A 15239-nucleotide genomic window follows, 5' to 3' on the forward strand; every position below is an offset into this window, starting at 1 on the left:
ATAGCGACACCATCCTTCCACAAGAAATTAACAGCATTTGGTGTTTTGTGGACGGTGGTGGAAAACGCTGTCTCGGGTACCCCTCTTGAACTTTCCATAAGAGTTGGGTTGAGTTATGGTGACAGACACAGGGTGCGCGGGTCAGCTGTTTGTTCACCCGCGACTAAAACCATCCGTAACCACCTGACTATAGGTGATAGTGTAAATCTGAATCCTTGCACCCGCTAATATAGAACACGCGCTGTAAGCTAGTCAAGAGATGGCAGAAAGATTCTTTAACAGGGGGGGGTGTAGGATCCTTTTTTGTTGCTCAATTTAGATTCGTTACTGCTTATAATTTCCAACATTTTGCTAAGCTATTTGTTAGACATCTTTGTCTCTAATTAGACACATGAAGCTTCTCTTCTGTCATTACTTGTTGCCCTAGAAGACTAAATAAACACTTGCTCACCAGAATAATGTCATCAGTTGATAGAATGAATGCTTCCATCTACTTGACATCAGTAATAATCAGCAATAACCCCCCCCCAAACAATACGCCTAGGGACCACTGGGGAGAAAACACAATAACCCCCCCCCCCAAACAATACGCCTAGGGACCACTGGGGAGAAAACACAATAACCCCCCCCCCAAACAATACGCCTAGGGACCACTGGGGAGAAAACACAATAAACCCCCCCAAACAATACGCCTAGGGACCACTGGGGAGAAAACACAATAACCCCCCCAAACAATACGCCTAGGGACCACTGGGGAGAAAACACAATAAACCCCCCCCCCCAAAACAATACGCCTAGGGACCACTGGGGAGAAAACACAATAAACCCCCCCAAACAATACGCCTAGGGACCACTGGGAGAAAACACAATAAACCCCCCCCCAAACAATACGCCTAGGGACCACTGGGGAGAAAACACAATAAACCCCCCCCCAAAACAATACGCCTAGGGACCACTGGGGAGAAAACACAATAAACCCCCCCCAAACAATACGCCTAGGGACCACTGGGGAGAAAACACAATAACCCCCCCCCCCCAAAAAAACAATACGCCTAGGGACCACTGGGGAGAAAACACAATACCCCCCCACCCCCAAACAATATGTCTAGGGACCACTGGGGAGAAAACACAATACCCCCCCCCCCCAAACAAAACAATCTAGGGACCACTGGGGAGAAAACACAATAACCCCCCCCCCAAACAATATGTCTAGGGACCACTGGGGAGAAAACACAATAACCCCCCACCCCCAAACAATATGTCTAGGGACCACTGGGGAGAAAACACAATACCCCCCCACCCCCCAAACAATATGTCTAGGGACCACTGGGGAGAAAACACAATAACCCCCCAAACAATATGTCTAGGGACCACTGGGGAGAAAACACAATACCCCCCCCCCCCAAACAATATGTCTAGGGACCACTGGGGAGAAAACACAATACCCCCCCCCCCCCACCCCCCAAACAATATGTCTAGGGACCACTGGGGAGAAAACACAATACCCCCCCCCCCCCCCAAACAATATGTCTAGGGACCACTGGGAGAGAAAACACAATACCCCCCCCCCCCCCCCCAAACAATATGTCTAGGGACCACTGGGGAGAAAACACAATAACCCCCCCCAAACAATATGTCTAGGGACCACTGGGAGAAAAACACAACCCCCCCCCCCCCCCCCCAAACAATATGTCTAGGGACCACTGGGGAGAAAACACAATACCCCCACCACCCCCAAACAATATGTCTAGGGACCACTGGGGAGAAAACACAATAACCCCCCAAACAATATGTCTAGGGACCACCGGGGAGAAAACACAATACCCCCCCCCCCCCCCCCAAAACAATACGCCTAGGGACCACTGGGGAGAAAACACAATAACCCCCCCCAAACAATACGCCTAGGGACCACCGGGAGAAAACACAATAACCCCCCACCCCCCCAAAACAATTATAATGGCAAAGAGTTTCTGTGCAACATTTCCTAATGTCATCAGTTTGACCGGCTGTAGGAAGTAGAAATCTGTGAAAACGACACAGCATGTTTCTGATAATATTTCAGCTGGGCTTGAATGATGCTGATAAAGATAACCTCTCTCTGCAGGCTGTCCTTTCACGTGTTCTCAAGATGCTGAAATAAATAAAATCCTGTTTCTCCACTCCTGTTCGCGAGTCAAAATGTACTTTTTTATTTTTGTGTGGAAAAGAAATGCTGGAGTAATTGTGCAGGAGTTAATATTAAGGCTAGGTTAAAGAGGAGTTAATATTAAGGCTAGGTTAAAGAGGAGTTAATATTAAGGCTAGGTTAAAGAGGAGTTAATATTAAGGCTAGGTTAAAGAGGAGTTAATATTAAGGCTAGGTTAAAGAGGAGTTAATATTAAGGCTAGGTTAAAGAGGAGTTAATATTAAGGCTAGGTTAAAGAGGAGTTAATATTAAGGCTAGGTTAAAGAGGAGTTAATATTAAGGCTAGGTTAAAGAGGAGTTAATATTAAGGCTAGGTTAAAGAGGAGTTAATATTAAGGCTAGGTTAAAGAGGAGTTAATATTAAGGCTATAGGTTAAAGAGGGAGTTAATATTAAGGCTATAGGTTAAAGAGGAGTTAATATTAAGGCTATAGGTTAAAGAGGAGTTAATATTAAGGCTAGGTTAAAGAGGAGTTAATATTAAGGCTAGGTTAAAGAGGAGTTAATATTAAGGCTAGGTTAAAGAGGAGTTAATATTAAGGCTAGGTTAAAGAGGAGTTAATATTAAGGCTAGGTTAAAGAGGAGTTAATATTAAGGCTAGGTTAAAGAGGAGTTAATATTAAGGCTATAGGTTAAAGAGGAGTTAATATTAAGGCTAGGTTAAAGAGGAGTTAATATTAAGGCTATAGGTTAAAGAGGAGTTAATATTAAGGCTAGGTTAAAGAGGAGTTAATATTAAGGCTAGGTTAAAGAGGAGTTAATATTAAGGCTAGGTTAAAGAGGAGTTAATATTAAGGCTAGGTTAAAGAGGAGTTAATATTAAGGCTAGGTTAAAGAGGAGTTAATATTAAGGCTATAGGTTAAAGAGGAGTTAATATTAAGGCTAGGTTAGGTTAAAGAGGAGTTAATATTAAGGCTAGGTTAAAGAGGAGTTAATATTAAGGCTAGGTTAAAGAGGAGTTAATATTAAGGCTAGGTTAAAGAGGAGTTAATATTAAGGCTATAGGTTAAAGAGGAGTTAATATTAAGGCTATAGGTTAAAGAGTTAAAGAGTTAATATTAAGGCTAGGTTAAAGAGGAGTTAATATTAAGGCTAGGTTAAAGAGGAGTTAATATTAAGGCTATAGGTTAAAGAGGAGTTAATATTAAGGCTATAGGTTAAAGAGGAGTTAATATTAAGGCTATAGGTTAAAGAGGAGTTAATATTAAGGCTAGGTTAAAGAGGAGTTAATATTAAGGCTAGGTTAAAGAGGAGTTAATATTAAGGCTATAGGTTAAAGAGGAGTTAATATTAAGGCTAGGTTAAAGAGGAGTTAATATTAAGGCTAGGTTAAAGAGGAGTTAATATTAAGGCTATAGGTTAAAGAGGAGTTAATATTAAGGCTATAGGTTAAAGAGGAGTTAATATTAAGGCTAGGTTAAAGAGGAGTTAATATTAAGGCTAGGTTAAGGAGTTAATATTAAGGCTAGGTTAAAGAGGAGTTAATATTAAGGCTAGGTTAAAGAGGAGTTAATATTAAGGCTAGGTTAAAGAGGAGTTAATATTAAGGCTAGGTTAAAGAGGAGTTAATATTAAGGCTAGGTTAAAGAGGAGTTAATATTAAGGCTAGGTTAAAGAGGAGTTAATATTAAGGCTAGGTTAAAGAGGAGTTAATATTAAGGCTAGGTTAAAGAGGAGTTAATATTAAGGCTAGGTTAAAGAGGAGTTAATATTAAGGCTAGGTTAAAGAGGAGTTAATATTAAGGCTAGGTTAAAGAGGAGTTAATATTAAAGCTAGGTTAAAGACCTACAGGCCAGATTTCATTTGCCATTCAACCCATCTGAACAGTAAGCTACGGTTCCCTTGAAATAACACAGGCCTATTTGAAGTCACTGTCTTGTGACGCATATTAACAGTTAACGGCACAGACAGCACCCCGGCACAGACAGCACCCCGGCACAGACAGCACCCCGGCACAGACAGCACCCCGGCACAGACAGCACCCCGGCACAGACAGCACCCCGGCACAGACAGCACCCCCGGCACAGACAGCACCCCGGCACAGACAGCACCCCGGCACAGACAGCAATATTAAGGCACAGACAGCACCCCGGCACAGACAGTTAATATTAAGGCACAGACAGCATTAAGGCACAGACAGCACCCCGGCACAGACAGCACCCCGGCACAGACAGCACCCCTGCACAGACAGCACCCCGGCACAGACAGCACCCCGGCACAGACAGCACCTTGGCACAGACAGCACCCCCGGCACAGACAGCACCCCGGCACAGACAGCACCCCGGCACAGACAGCACCCCGGCACAGACAGCACCCCGGCACAGACAGCACCCCGGCACAGACAGCACCCCGGCACAGACAGCACCCCGGCACAGACAGCACCCCGGCACAGACAGCACCCCCGGCACAGACAGCACCCCCGGCACAGACAGCACCCCCGGCACAGACAGCACCCCCGGCACAGCTATCATCCTCTTTTACCACTTAACCGAAACTTTCCTGTTCTGGTCCTCCCTTCTCTTTATTTTCAACTTTCCATTTCACAGCTTTTCTCTTATTTAACTCAACTTTGACATCAGTGTCCTTTTTGTCTCAGTGGATCGACGTGAACCTTTTCTGCACCATCCCAAAACGTTTTTGTCTTTGCGATTGGTGTGTAGACTATTTGGTGTGTTAAACGTTTTGCGATATAGTTTAAGCTGGCAAAAGCGGAAGTGACAACAAAACCTAAAATTGATACGGAGCGGCAGGGTAGCCTAGTGTTAGAGTGTAGAGGTGGTAGGGTGGCCTAGTGGTTAGAGTGTAGAGGTGGTAGGGTGGCCTAGTGGTTAGAGTGTAGAGGAGGCAGGGTGGCCTAGTGGTTAGAGTGTAGAGGTGGTAGGGTGGCCTAGTGGTTAGAGTGTAGAGGTGGTAGAGTAGCCTAGTGTTTAGAGTGTAGAGGTGGCAGGTAGCCTAGTGGTTAGAGTGTAGAGGTGGCAGGGTGGCCTAGTGGTTAGAGTGTAGAGGTGGTAGGGTGGCCTAGTGGTTAGAGTGTAGAGGTGGTAGGGTGGCCTAGTGGTTAGAGTGTAGAGGTGGTAGGGTAGCCTAGTGGTTAGAGTGTAGAGGCGGCAGGGTAGCCTAGTGGTTAGAGTGTAGAGGCGGCAGGGTAGCCTATTGGTTAGAGTGTAGAGGCGGCAGGGTAGCCTAGTGGTTAGAGTGTAGAGGTGGCAGGCAACCTAGTGGTTAGAGTGTAGAGGTGGCAGGCAACCTAGTGGTTAGAGTGTAGAGGCGGCAGGGTAGCCTAGTGGTTAGAGTGTAGAGGCGGCAGGGTAGCCTAGTGGTTAGAGTGTAGAGGTGGCAGGGTAGCCTAGTGGTTAGAGTGTAGAGGTGGCAGGGTGGCCTAGTGGTTAGAGTGTAGAGGAGGCAGGTAGCCTAGTGGTTAGAGTGTAGAGGAGGCAGGTAGCCTAGTGGTTAGAGTGTAGAGGAGGCAGGTAGCCTAGTGGTTAGAGTGTAGAGGAGGCAGGTAGCCTAGTGGTTAGAGTGTAGAGGTGGCAGGGTGGCCTAGTGGTTAGAGTGTAGAGGTGGCAGGCAACCTAGTGGTTAGAGTGTAGAGGTGGCAGGGTGGCCTAGTGGTTAGTGTAGAGGTGGCAGGGTGGCCTAGTGGTTAGAGTGTAGAGGTGGCAGGGTGGCCTAGTGGTTAGAGTGTAGAGGTGGCAGGGTGGCCTAGTGGTTAGAGGTGGCAGGGTGGCCTAGTGGTTAGAGTGTAGAGGTGGCAGGGTGGCCTAGTGGTTAGAGTGTAGAGGTGGCAGGGTAGCCTAGTGGTTAGAGCGTTGGACTAGTAACCGGAAGGTTGCAAGTTCAAACCCCCGAGCCGACAAGGTACAAATCTGTCGTTCTGCCCCTGAACAGGCAGTTAACCCACTGTTCCTAGGCAGTCATTGAAAATAAGAATTTGTTTTTAACTGACTTGCCTGGTTAAATAAAAAAACATTAATGGATTATTTTTAATCAAATCTAATTTTATTTGTGACAAGCGCCAGATACAACCAGTGTAGACCTTACAGTGAAATGATCACCTACAAGCCCTCTACCAACAATGCAGTTAAGAAAAATAAGCGTTAAGTATTGTATTCTTTCTTCAACCCACCACCCACCCTTCATCCACACAATATTTCATGACCTTAAAACCCCAAAACTGTCCTGCGGATATAACCATCACTATCACACACCCTTTAAACCCTCTATGCTCCTTTCAGACCCCTCTGTCCTGCGGATATAACCATCACTATCACACACCCTTTAAACCCTCTATGCTCCTTTCAGACCCCTCTTTCAAAGGATATAAGCATCACTATCACACACCCTTTAAACCCTCTATGCTCCTTTCAGACCCCTCTTTCAAAGGATATAACCATCACTATCACACACCCTTTAAACCCTCTATGCTCCTTTCAGACCCCTCTGTCAAAGGATATAAGCATCACTATCACACACCCTTTAAAACCTCTCCGCTCCTTTCAGACCCCTCTTTCAAAGGATATAACCATCACTATCACACACCCTTTAAACCCTCTATGCTCCTTTCAGACCCCTCTTTCAAAGTCACCGAGATCTCTTCGTCTAGCCAAAACAATGGGCAGCTGGGGATTTTAATACATGACCCTAAGCATGATGGGATGTTAACGGCTTAATTAACTCCGGAACCACACCTGTGTGGAAGCACCTGCTTTCAATATAGTTTGTATCCCGATTTTACTCAAGTGTTTCCTTTATTTTGGCAGTTAACCAATAAGGCTCATCATTCATAAAAAAAAAATGAAAGACGAAAATAATACCTGTAAATATCCCAGGTTGCACCTTTAAAACATCAGTATGAAACTGGGTTGAGATACTCCAGTCCAGGACAAGCTGAACTAAGCAAAGCCCGAGGGATTTGTGAAGAAACTCAACGTGTCACGCACGCTAGCGCGTATCCCTCCCATCCTATATGTCAATCTAAACATGTTAAGCCCACTCCATATGGAAAAGTGAAACATGCTTAATGAACCTCAAATCACATGATGCCTTCAGGCGACAGTGAGATCAGGATTGGTATGTGCCTTCATCATATCAAAGATTATTTGTTGCACAAACAGATGAGTTAAAACAGCTGAAGAGACATGCTTGTGTTTCCAGCTCCAGCAGTGCAATGAAATGTTTAACAGCACAACACTATCTAAACGGCACAATACTATCTAACAGCACAACACTATCTAAACGGCACAACACTATCTAAGAAAGTCGTGAAGAGGACACGACAACGCCTTTCCCCACTCAGGAGACTGAACAGATACACAGCTGCACCGTCGAGAGCCTCCTGACTGGTTGCATCACCGCCTGATATGGCGACTGCTCGGCATCTGACCGTAAGGCGCTACACAGAGGCTAATACGTACAGCCCAGTACATCACTGGGACCAAGCTTCCTGCCATTCAGGACCTCTATACCAGGTGGTGTCAGAGGAAGGCCCTATAGAGGGTGGTACATACAGCCCAGTATATCACTGGGACCAAGCTTCCTGCCATCCAGGACCTCTATACCAGGTGGTGTCAGAGGAAGGCCCTATAGAGGGTGGTACGTACAGCCCAGTACATCACTGGGGCCAAGCTTCCTGCCATCCAGGACCTATATACCAGGCGGTGTCAGAGGAAGGCCCTATAGAGGGTGGTACGTACAGCCCAGTATATCACTGGGACCAAGCTTCCTGCCATCCAGGACCTCTATACCAGGCGGTGTCGGAGGAAGGCCCTATAGAGGGTGGTACGTACAGCCCAGTACATCACTGGGACCAAGCTTCCTGCCATCCAGGACCTCTATACCAGGCGGTGTCGGAGGAAGGCCCTATAGAGGGTGGTACGTACAGCCCAGTACATCACTGGGACCAAGCTTCCTGCCATCCAGGACCTCTATACCAGGTGGTGTCAGAGGAAGGCCCTATAGAGGGTGGTACGTACAGCCCAGTACATCACTGGGACCAAGCTTCCTGCCATCCAGGACCTCTATACCAGGCGGTGTCAGAGGAAGGCCCTATAGAGGGTGGTACGTACAGCCCAGTATATCACTGGGACCAAGCTTCCTGCCATCCAGGACCTCTATACCAGGTGGTGTCAGAGGAAGGCCCTATAGAGGGTGGTACGTACAGCCCAGTACATCACTGGGACCAAGCTTCCTGCCATCCAGGACCTCTATACCAGGCGGTGTCAGAGGAAGGCCCTATAGAGGGTGGTACGTACAGCCCAGTACATCACTGGGACCAAGCTTCCTGCCATCCAGGACCTCTATACCAGGCGGTGTCAGAGGAAGGCCCTATAGAGGGTGGTACGTACAGCCCAGTATATCACTGGGACCAAGCTTCCTGCCATCCAGGACATTTGTACCAGGCGGTGTCAGAGGAAGGCCCTAAAAATTGTTAAAGACTCCAGTCATCCTAGTCATAGACTGTCCTCTCTGCTACCGCAAGGCATGCCGTACCGGAGCTCCGAGTCTAGAACCAAAAGGATCCTTGACAGCTTCTACCCCCAAGCCATAAAAATGCTGAAGAGCTAATCAAATGGCCACCCGGACTATTTACATTGACTCCCCCGCTTTTAAACTGCTGCTACTCTCCGTTTACCCATGCATAGTCACTTTACCCCTGTTCAACATGTACCCGCGCACATTACATTTACATTTAAGTCATTTAGCAGACGCTCTTATCCAGAGCGACTTACAAATTGGTGCATTCACCTTATGACATCCAGTGGAACAGCCACTTTACAATAGTGCATCTAAATATTTTAAGGGGGGGGGGGGTGAGAAGGATTACTTTATCCTATCCTAAGTATTCCTTAAAGAGGTGGGGTTTCAGGTGTCTCCGGAAGGTGGTGATTGACTCCGCTGTCCTGACATTGACTCAGTACAGGTACCACTTGAATATAGCCTCATTATTGTTATTTTAGTGTGTTCTTTTTTTACTTTAGTTTATTTAGTAAATATATTCTTAACTATATTTTCTTTAAAACTGCATTGTTGGTTAAAGGGCTTGTAAAGTAAGCATTTCACTGTTGTATTTGGAGCATGTGACAAAAAAAATAAAAAAAATAAACAGCACACTACCATAACAGGACACTGCCATAACAGGACACTACCATAACAGGACACTACCATAACAGGACACTACCATAACAGGACACTACCATAACAGGACACTACCATAACAGGACACTACCATAACAGGACACTACCGTCTAACAGGACAATACTGGGACAATACTGGGACAATACTGGGACACTACCATAACAGGACAATACTGGGACACTACCATAACAGGACAATACTGGGACACTACCATAACAGGACACTACCATAACAGGACACTACCATAACAGGACACTACCATAACAGGACACTACCATAACAGGACACTACCATAACAGGACACTACCATAACAGGACACTACCATAACAGGACACTACCATAACAGGACACTACCATAACAGGACACTACCATAACAGGACACTACCATAACAGGACACTACCATAACAGGACACTACCGTCTAACAGGACAATACTGGGACAATACTGGGACAATACTGGGACACTACCATAACAGGACAATACTGGGACACTACCATAACAGGACACTACCATAACAGGACACTACCATAACAGGACACTACCATAACAGGACACTACCATAACAGGACACTACTATCTAACAGGACAATATATAACATATAATGCAACTACAATATAAAATGTAATGAAGTATAAAATGTAATGAACTGTTAGGTTTTATAGTACACCATCAGTTCCATCTTTACATATTTTCTGAGATAAATCTGTTACAGGGAGCAGACATTTGCCTTGTATTTCTACAGTCTTCAGACCAGAGAGATGTCACAGCGGTTTGCTACCACCTAGTGGGTAAACTGAGAACAGCACCAAACTACGTTGAACATCAACCACCCGTGCGTTTGCTGCCACCTAGTGGGTACTGCCACCTAGTGGCTCCAACCGTTGGCTCTACGGTCTAACCAATACAACACAGCTCTGGCTCCAACCGTTGGCTCTACGGTCTAACCAATACAACACAGCTCTGGCTCCAACCGTTGGCTCTACGGTCTAACCAATACAACACAGCTCTGGCTCCAACCGTTGGCTCTACGGTCTAACCAATACAACACAGCTCTGGCTCCAACCGTTGGCTCTACGGTCTAAAGAATACAACACAGCTCTGGCTCCAACCGTTGGCTCTACGGTCTAAAGAATACAACACAGCTCTGGCTCCAACCGTTGGCTCTACGGTCTAAAGAATACAACACAGCTCTGGCTCCAACCGTTGGCTCTACGGTCTAACCAACACAACACAGCTCTGGCTCCAACCGTTGGCTCTACGGTCTAACCAATACAACACAGCTCTGGCTCCAACCGTTGGCTCTACGGCCTAAAGAATACAACACAGCTCTGGCTCCAACCGTTGGCTCTACGGTCTAACCAATACAACACAGCTCTGGCTCCAACCGTTGGCTCTACGGTCTAACCAATACAACACAGCTCTGGTAACAACCGTTGGCTCTACGGTCTAACCAATACAACACAGCTCTGGTAACAACAAACTCAAAAACAAAATGGTTTATATCAACATTTTAAACTGATATTAGATCAACTATATATGCACTTTAAAAAAAAGTTACATACCCTCTTCAAATAAACGTAATATGACGATTATGACAAAGAAAAGTAGACATTTATTTGACGGTCTTTAACTGTCCGTTACCAGATTATAGGAGAATGGTGCCACAGTAGATCTCACTGTGAGGAAAATGCACAGCAACGTGGCCAATGAGAGTACTGATTCAATGAAGTTCATTTTACTGGAAGGAGTATTGTTGCACTGAAGCCAACTCCTGCAATATGGAGGGATTAGCTAAACTCTATAGATGATTAAAACAAACAGGGATAATAAACATGAGGGTGAATGAATCCGTCAGTAGAAGGTATGAACAGGGCCTCTGTGTTTCGGACACAATAAAAATGTCACATGACAGATTTGATCCTGTATTTTTAAGCCTTCTCCAGAAATGAACATTACACCAAAATATACAAGTAATTGTGTTTGAGGATGGTGCTGGACCATCTGTCATAAAACAACATTTAAAAAAAGGGGAGAGTTTGATGAAAAAGCTTTAAATAAAACGGAAAGTCCAGGTCATGTGACATGACTGTGCAAAACACAGGGAGCCTAGTGCAGTAGGGATGGGCCCACAGTAAGACTGGACTAGTGCAGTGGATGGGCCCACGGTAAGACTGGACTAGTGCAGAGGATGGGCCCACGGTAAGACTGGACTAGTGCAGTATGGATGGGCCCACGGTAAGACTGGACTAGTGCAGTATGGATGGGCCCACGGTAAGACTGGACTAGTGCAGTATGGATGGGCCCACGGTAAGACTGGACTAGTGCAGTATGGATGGGCCCACGGTAAGACTGGACTAGTGCAGTATGGATGGGCCCACGGTAAGACTGGACTAGTGCAGTATGGATGGGCCCACGGTAAGACTGGACTAGTGCAGTATGGATGGGCCCACGGTAAGACTGGACTAGTGCAGTGGATGGGCCCACGGTAAGACTGGACTAGTGCAGTGGATGGGCCCACGGTAAGACTGGACTAGTGCAGTATGGATGGGCCCACGGTAAGACTGGACTAGTGCAGAGTAGGGATGGGACCACGGTAAGACTGGACTAGTGCAGTAGGGATGGGCCCACGGTAAGACTGGACTAGTGCAGTAGGGATGGGCCCACGGTAAGACTGGACTAGTGCAGTATGGATGGGCCCACGGTAAGACTGGACTAGTGCAGTATGGATGGGCCCACGGTAAGACTGGACTAGTGCAGTATGGATGGGCCCACGGTAAGACTGGACTAGTGCAGTAGGGATGGGCCCACGGTAAGACTGGACTAGTGCAGTAGGGATGGGCCCACGGTAAGACTGGACTAGTGCAGTATGGATGGGCCCACGGTAAGACTGGACTAGTGCAGTATGGATGGGCCCACGGTAAGACTGGACTAGTGCAGTGGATGGGCCCACAGTAAGACTGGACTAGTGCAGTATGGATGGGCCCACGGTAAGACTGGACTAGTGCAGTATGGATGGGCCCACGGTAAGACTGGACTAGTGCAGTATGGATGGGCCCACGGTAAGACTGGACTAGTGCAGTATGGATGGGCCCACGGTAAGACTGGACTAGTGCAGTATGGATGGGCCCACGGTAAGACTGGACTAGTGCAGTATGGATGGGCCCACGGTAAGACTGGACTAGTCCAGTATGGATGGGCCCACGGTAAGACTGGACTAGTGCAGTATGGATGGGCCCACGGTAAGACTGGACTAGTGCAGTATGGATGGGCCCACGGTAAGACTGGACTAGTGCAGTATGGATGGGCCCACGGTAAGACTGGACTAGTGCAGTGGATGGGCCCACGGTAAGACTGGACTAGTGCAGTGGATGGGCCCACGGTAAGACTGGACTAGTGCAGTATGGATGGGCCCACAGTAAGACTGGACTAGTGCAGAGGATGGATGGGCCCACGGTAAGACAGGACTAGTGCAGTAGGGATGGGACCACAGTAAGACTGGACTAGTGCAGTAGGGATGGGCCCACGGTAAGACTGGACTAGTGCAGTATGGATGGGCCCACGGTAAGACTGGACTAGTGCAGTATGGATGGGCCCACGGTAAGACTGGACTAGTGCAGTAGGGATGGGCCCACGGTAAGACTGGACTAGTGCAGTAGGGATGGGCCCACGGTAAGACTGGACTAGTGCAGTAGGGATGGGCCCACGGTAAGACTGGACTAGTGCAGTAGGGATGGGCCCACGGTAAGACTGGACTAGTGCAGTAGGGATGGGCCCACGGTAAGACTGGACTAGTGCAGTGGATGGGCCCACGGTAAGACTGGACTAGTGCAGTGGATGGGCCCACGGTAAGACTGGACTAGTGCAGTATGGATGGGCCCACGGTAAGACTGGACTAGTGCAGTATGGATGGGCCCACGGTAAGACTGGACTAGTGCAGTATGGATGGGCCCACGGTAAGACTGGACTAGTGCAGTATGGATGGGCCCACGGTAAGACTGGACTAGTGCAGTATGGATGGGCCCACGGTAAGACTGGACTAGTGCAGTATGGATGGGCCCACGGTAAGACTGGACTAGTGCAGTAGGGATGGGCCCACGGTAAGACTGGACTAGTGCAGAGGATGGATGGGCCCACGGTAAGACTGGACTAGTGCAGTATGGATGGGCCCACGGTAAGACTGGACTAGTGCAGAGGATGGATGGGCCCACGGTAAGACTGGACTAGTGCAGTATGGATGGGCCCACGGTAAGACTGGACTAGTGCAGTATGGATGGGCCCACGGTAAGACTGGACTAGTGCAGAGGATGGGCCCACGGTAAGACTGGACTAGTGCAGAGGATGGGCCCACGGTAAGACTGGACTAGTGCAGAGGATGGGCCCACGGTAAGACTGGACTAGTGCAGTATGGATGGGCCCACGGTAAGACTGGACTAGTGCAGAGGATGGGCCCACGGTAAGACTGGACTAGTGCAGTATGGATGGGCCCACGGTAAGACTGGACTAGTGCAGAGGATGGGCCCACGGTAAGACTGGACTAGTGCAGAGGATGGGCCCACGGTAAGACTGGACTAGTGCAGAGGATGGGCCCACGGTAAGACTGGACTAGTGCAGAGGATGGGCCCACGGTAAGACTGGACTAGTGCAGAGGATGGGCCCACGGTAAGACTGGACTAGTGCAGTAGGGATGGGCCCACGGTAAGACTGGACTAGTGCAGTAGGGATGGGCCCACGGTAAGACTGGACTAGTGCAGTAGGGATGGGCCCACGGTAAGACTGGACTAGTGCAGTAGGGATGGGCCCACGGTAAGACTGGACTAGTGCAGTAGGGATGGGCCCACAGTAAGACTGGACTAGTGCAGTAGGGATGGGCCCACAGTAAGACTGGACTAGTGCAGTGGATGGGCCCACAGTAAGACTGGACTAGTGCAGTGGATGGGCCCACGGTAAGACTGGACTAGTGCAGTGGATGGGCCCACGGTAAGACTGGACTAGTGCAGTATGGATGGGCCCACGGTAAGACTGGACTAGTGCAGTATGGATGGGCCCACGGTAAGACTGGACTAGTGCAGTATGGATGGGCCCACGGTAAGACTGGACTAGTGCAGTGTGGATGGGCCCACGGTAAGACTGGACTAGTGCAGTGTGGATGGGCCCACGGTAAGACTGGACTAGTGCAGTGTGGATGGGCCCACGGTAAGACTGGACTAGTGCAGTATGGATGGGCCCACGGTAAGACTGGACTAGTGCAGTATGGATGGGCCCACGGTAAGACTGGACTAGTGCAGTAGGGATGGGCCCACGGTAAGACTGGACTAGTGCAGAGGATGGGCCCACGGTAAGACTGGACTAGTGCAGAGGATGGGCCCACGGTAAGACTGGACTAGTGCAGAGGATGGGACCACGGTAAGACTGGACTAGTGCAGTATGGATGGGCCCACGGTAAGACTGGACTAGTGCAGTATGGATGGGCCCACGGTAAGACTGGACTAGTGCAGTATGGATGGGCCCACGGTAAGACTGGACTAGTGCAGAGGATGGGCCCACGGTAAGACTGGACTAGTGCAGAGGATGGGCCCACGGTAAGACTGGACTAGTGCAGAGGATGGGCCCACGGTAAGACTGGACTAGTGCAGAGGATGGGCCCACGGTAAGACTGGACTAGTGCAGAGGATGGGCCCACGGTAAGATTGGACTAGTGCAGAGGATGGGCCCACGGTAAGACTGGACTAGTGCAGTAGGGATGGGCCCACGGTAAGACTGGACTAGTGCAGTAGGGATGGGCCCACAGTAAGACTGGACTAGTGCAGTGGATGGGCCCACAGTAAGACTGGACTAGTGCAGTGGATGGGCCCACGGTAAGACTGGACTAGTGCAGTATGGATGGGCCCACGGTAAGACTGGACTAGTGCAGT

General features: G+C 48.4%; 1 protein-coding gene across 1 annotated transcript in view; it reads right to left on the bottom strand.

Annotated features, from left to right (window-relative positions):
• The window catches only part of ryk (receptor like tyrosine kinase), a 94167-nt gene that overhangs the window by 30688 nt on the left and 48240 nt on the right, over nt 1–15239 (bottom strand). The window lies entirely within an intron of this gene.

The sequence above is a fragment of the Oncorhynchus gorbuscha genome, linkage group LG15 (genome assembly GCF_021184085.1).
Source record: "Oncorhynchus gorbuscha isolate QuinsamMale2020 ecotype Even-year linkage group LG15, OgorEven_v1.0, whole genome shotgun sequence".
NCBI classification, from domain to species: Eukaryota; Metazoa; Chordata; class Actinopteri; order Salmoniformes; family Salmonidae; genus Oncorhynchus; species Oncorhynchus gorbuscha.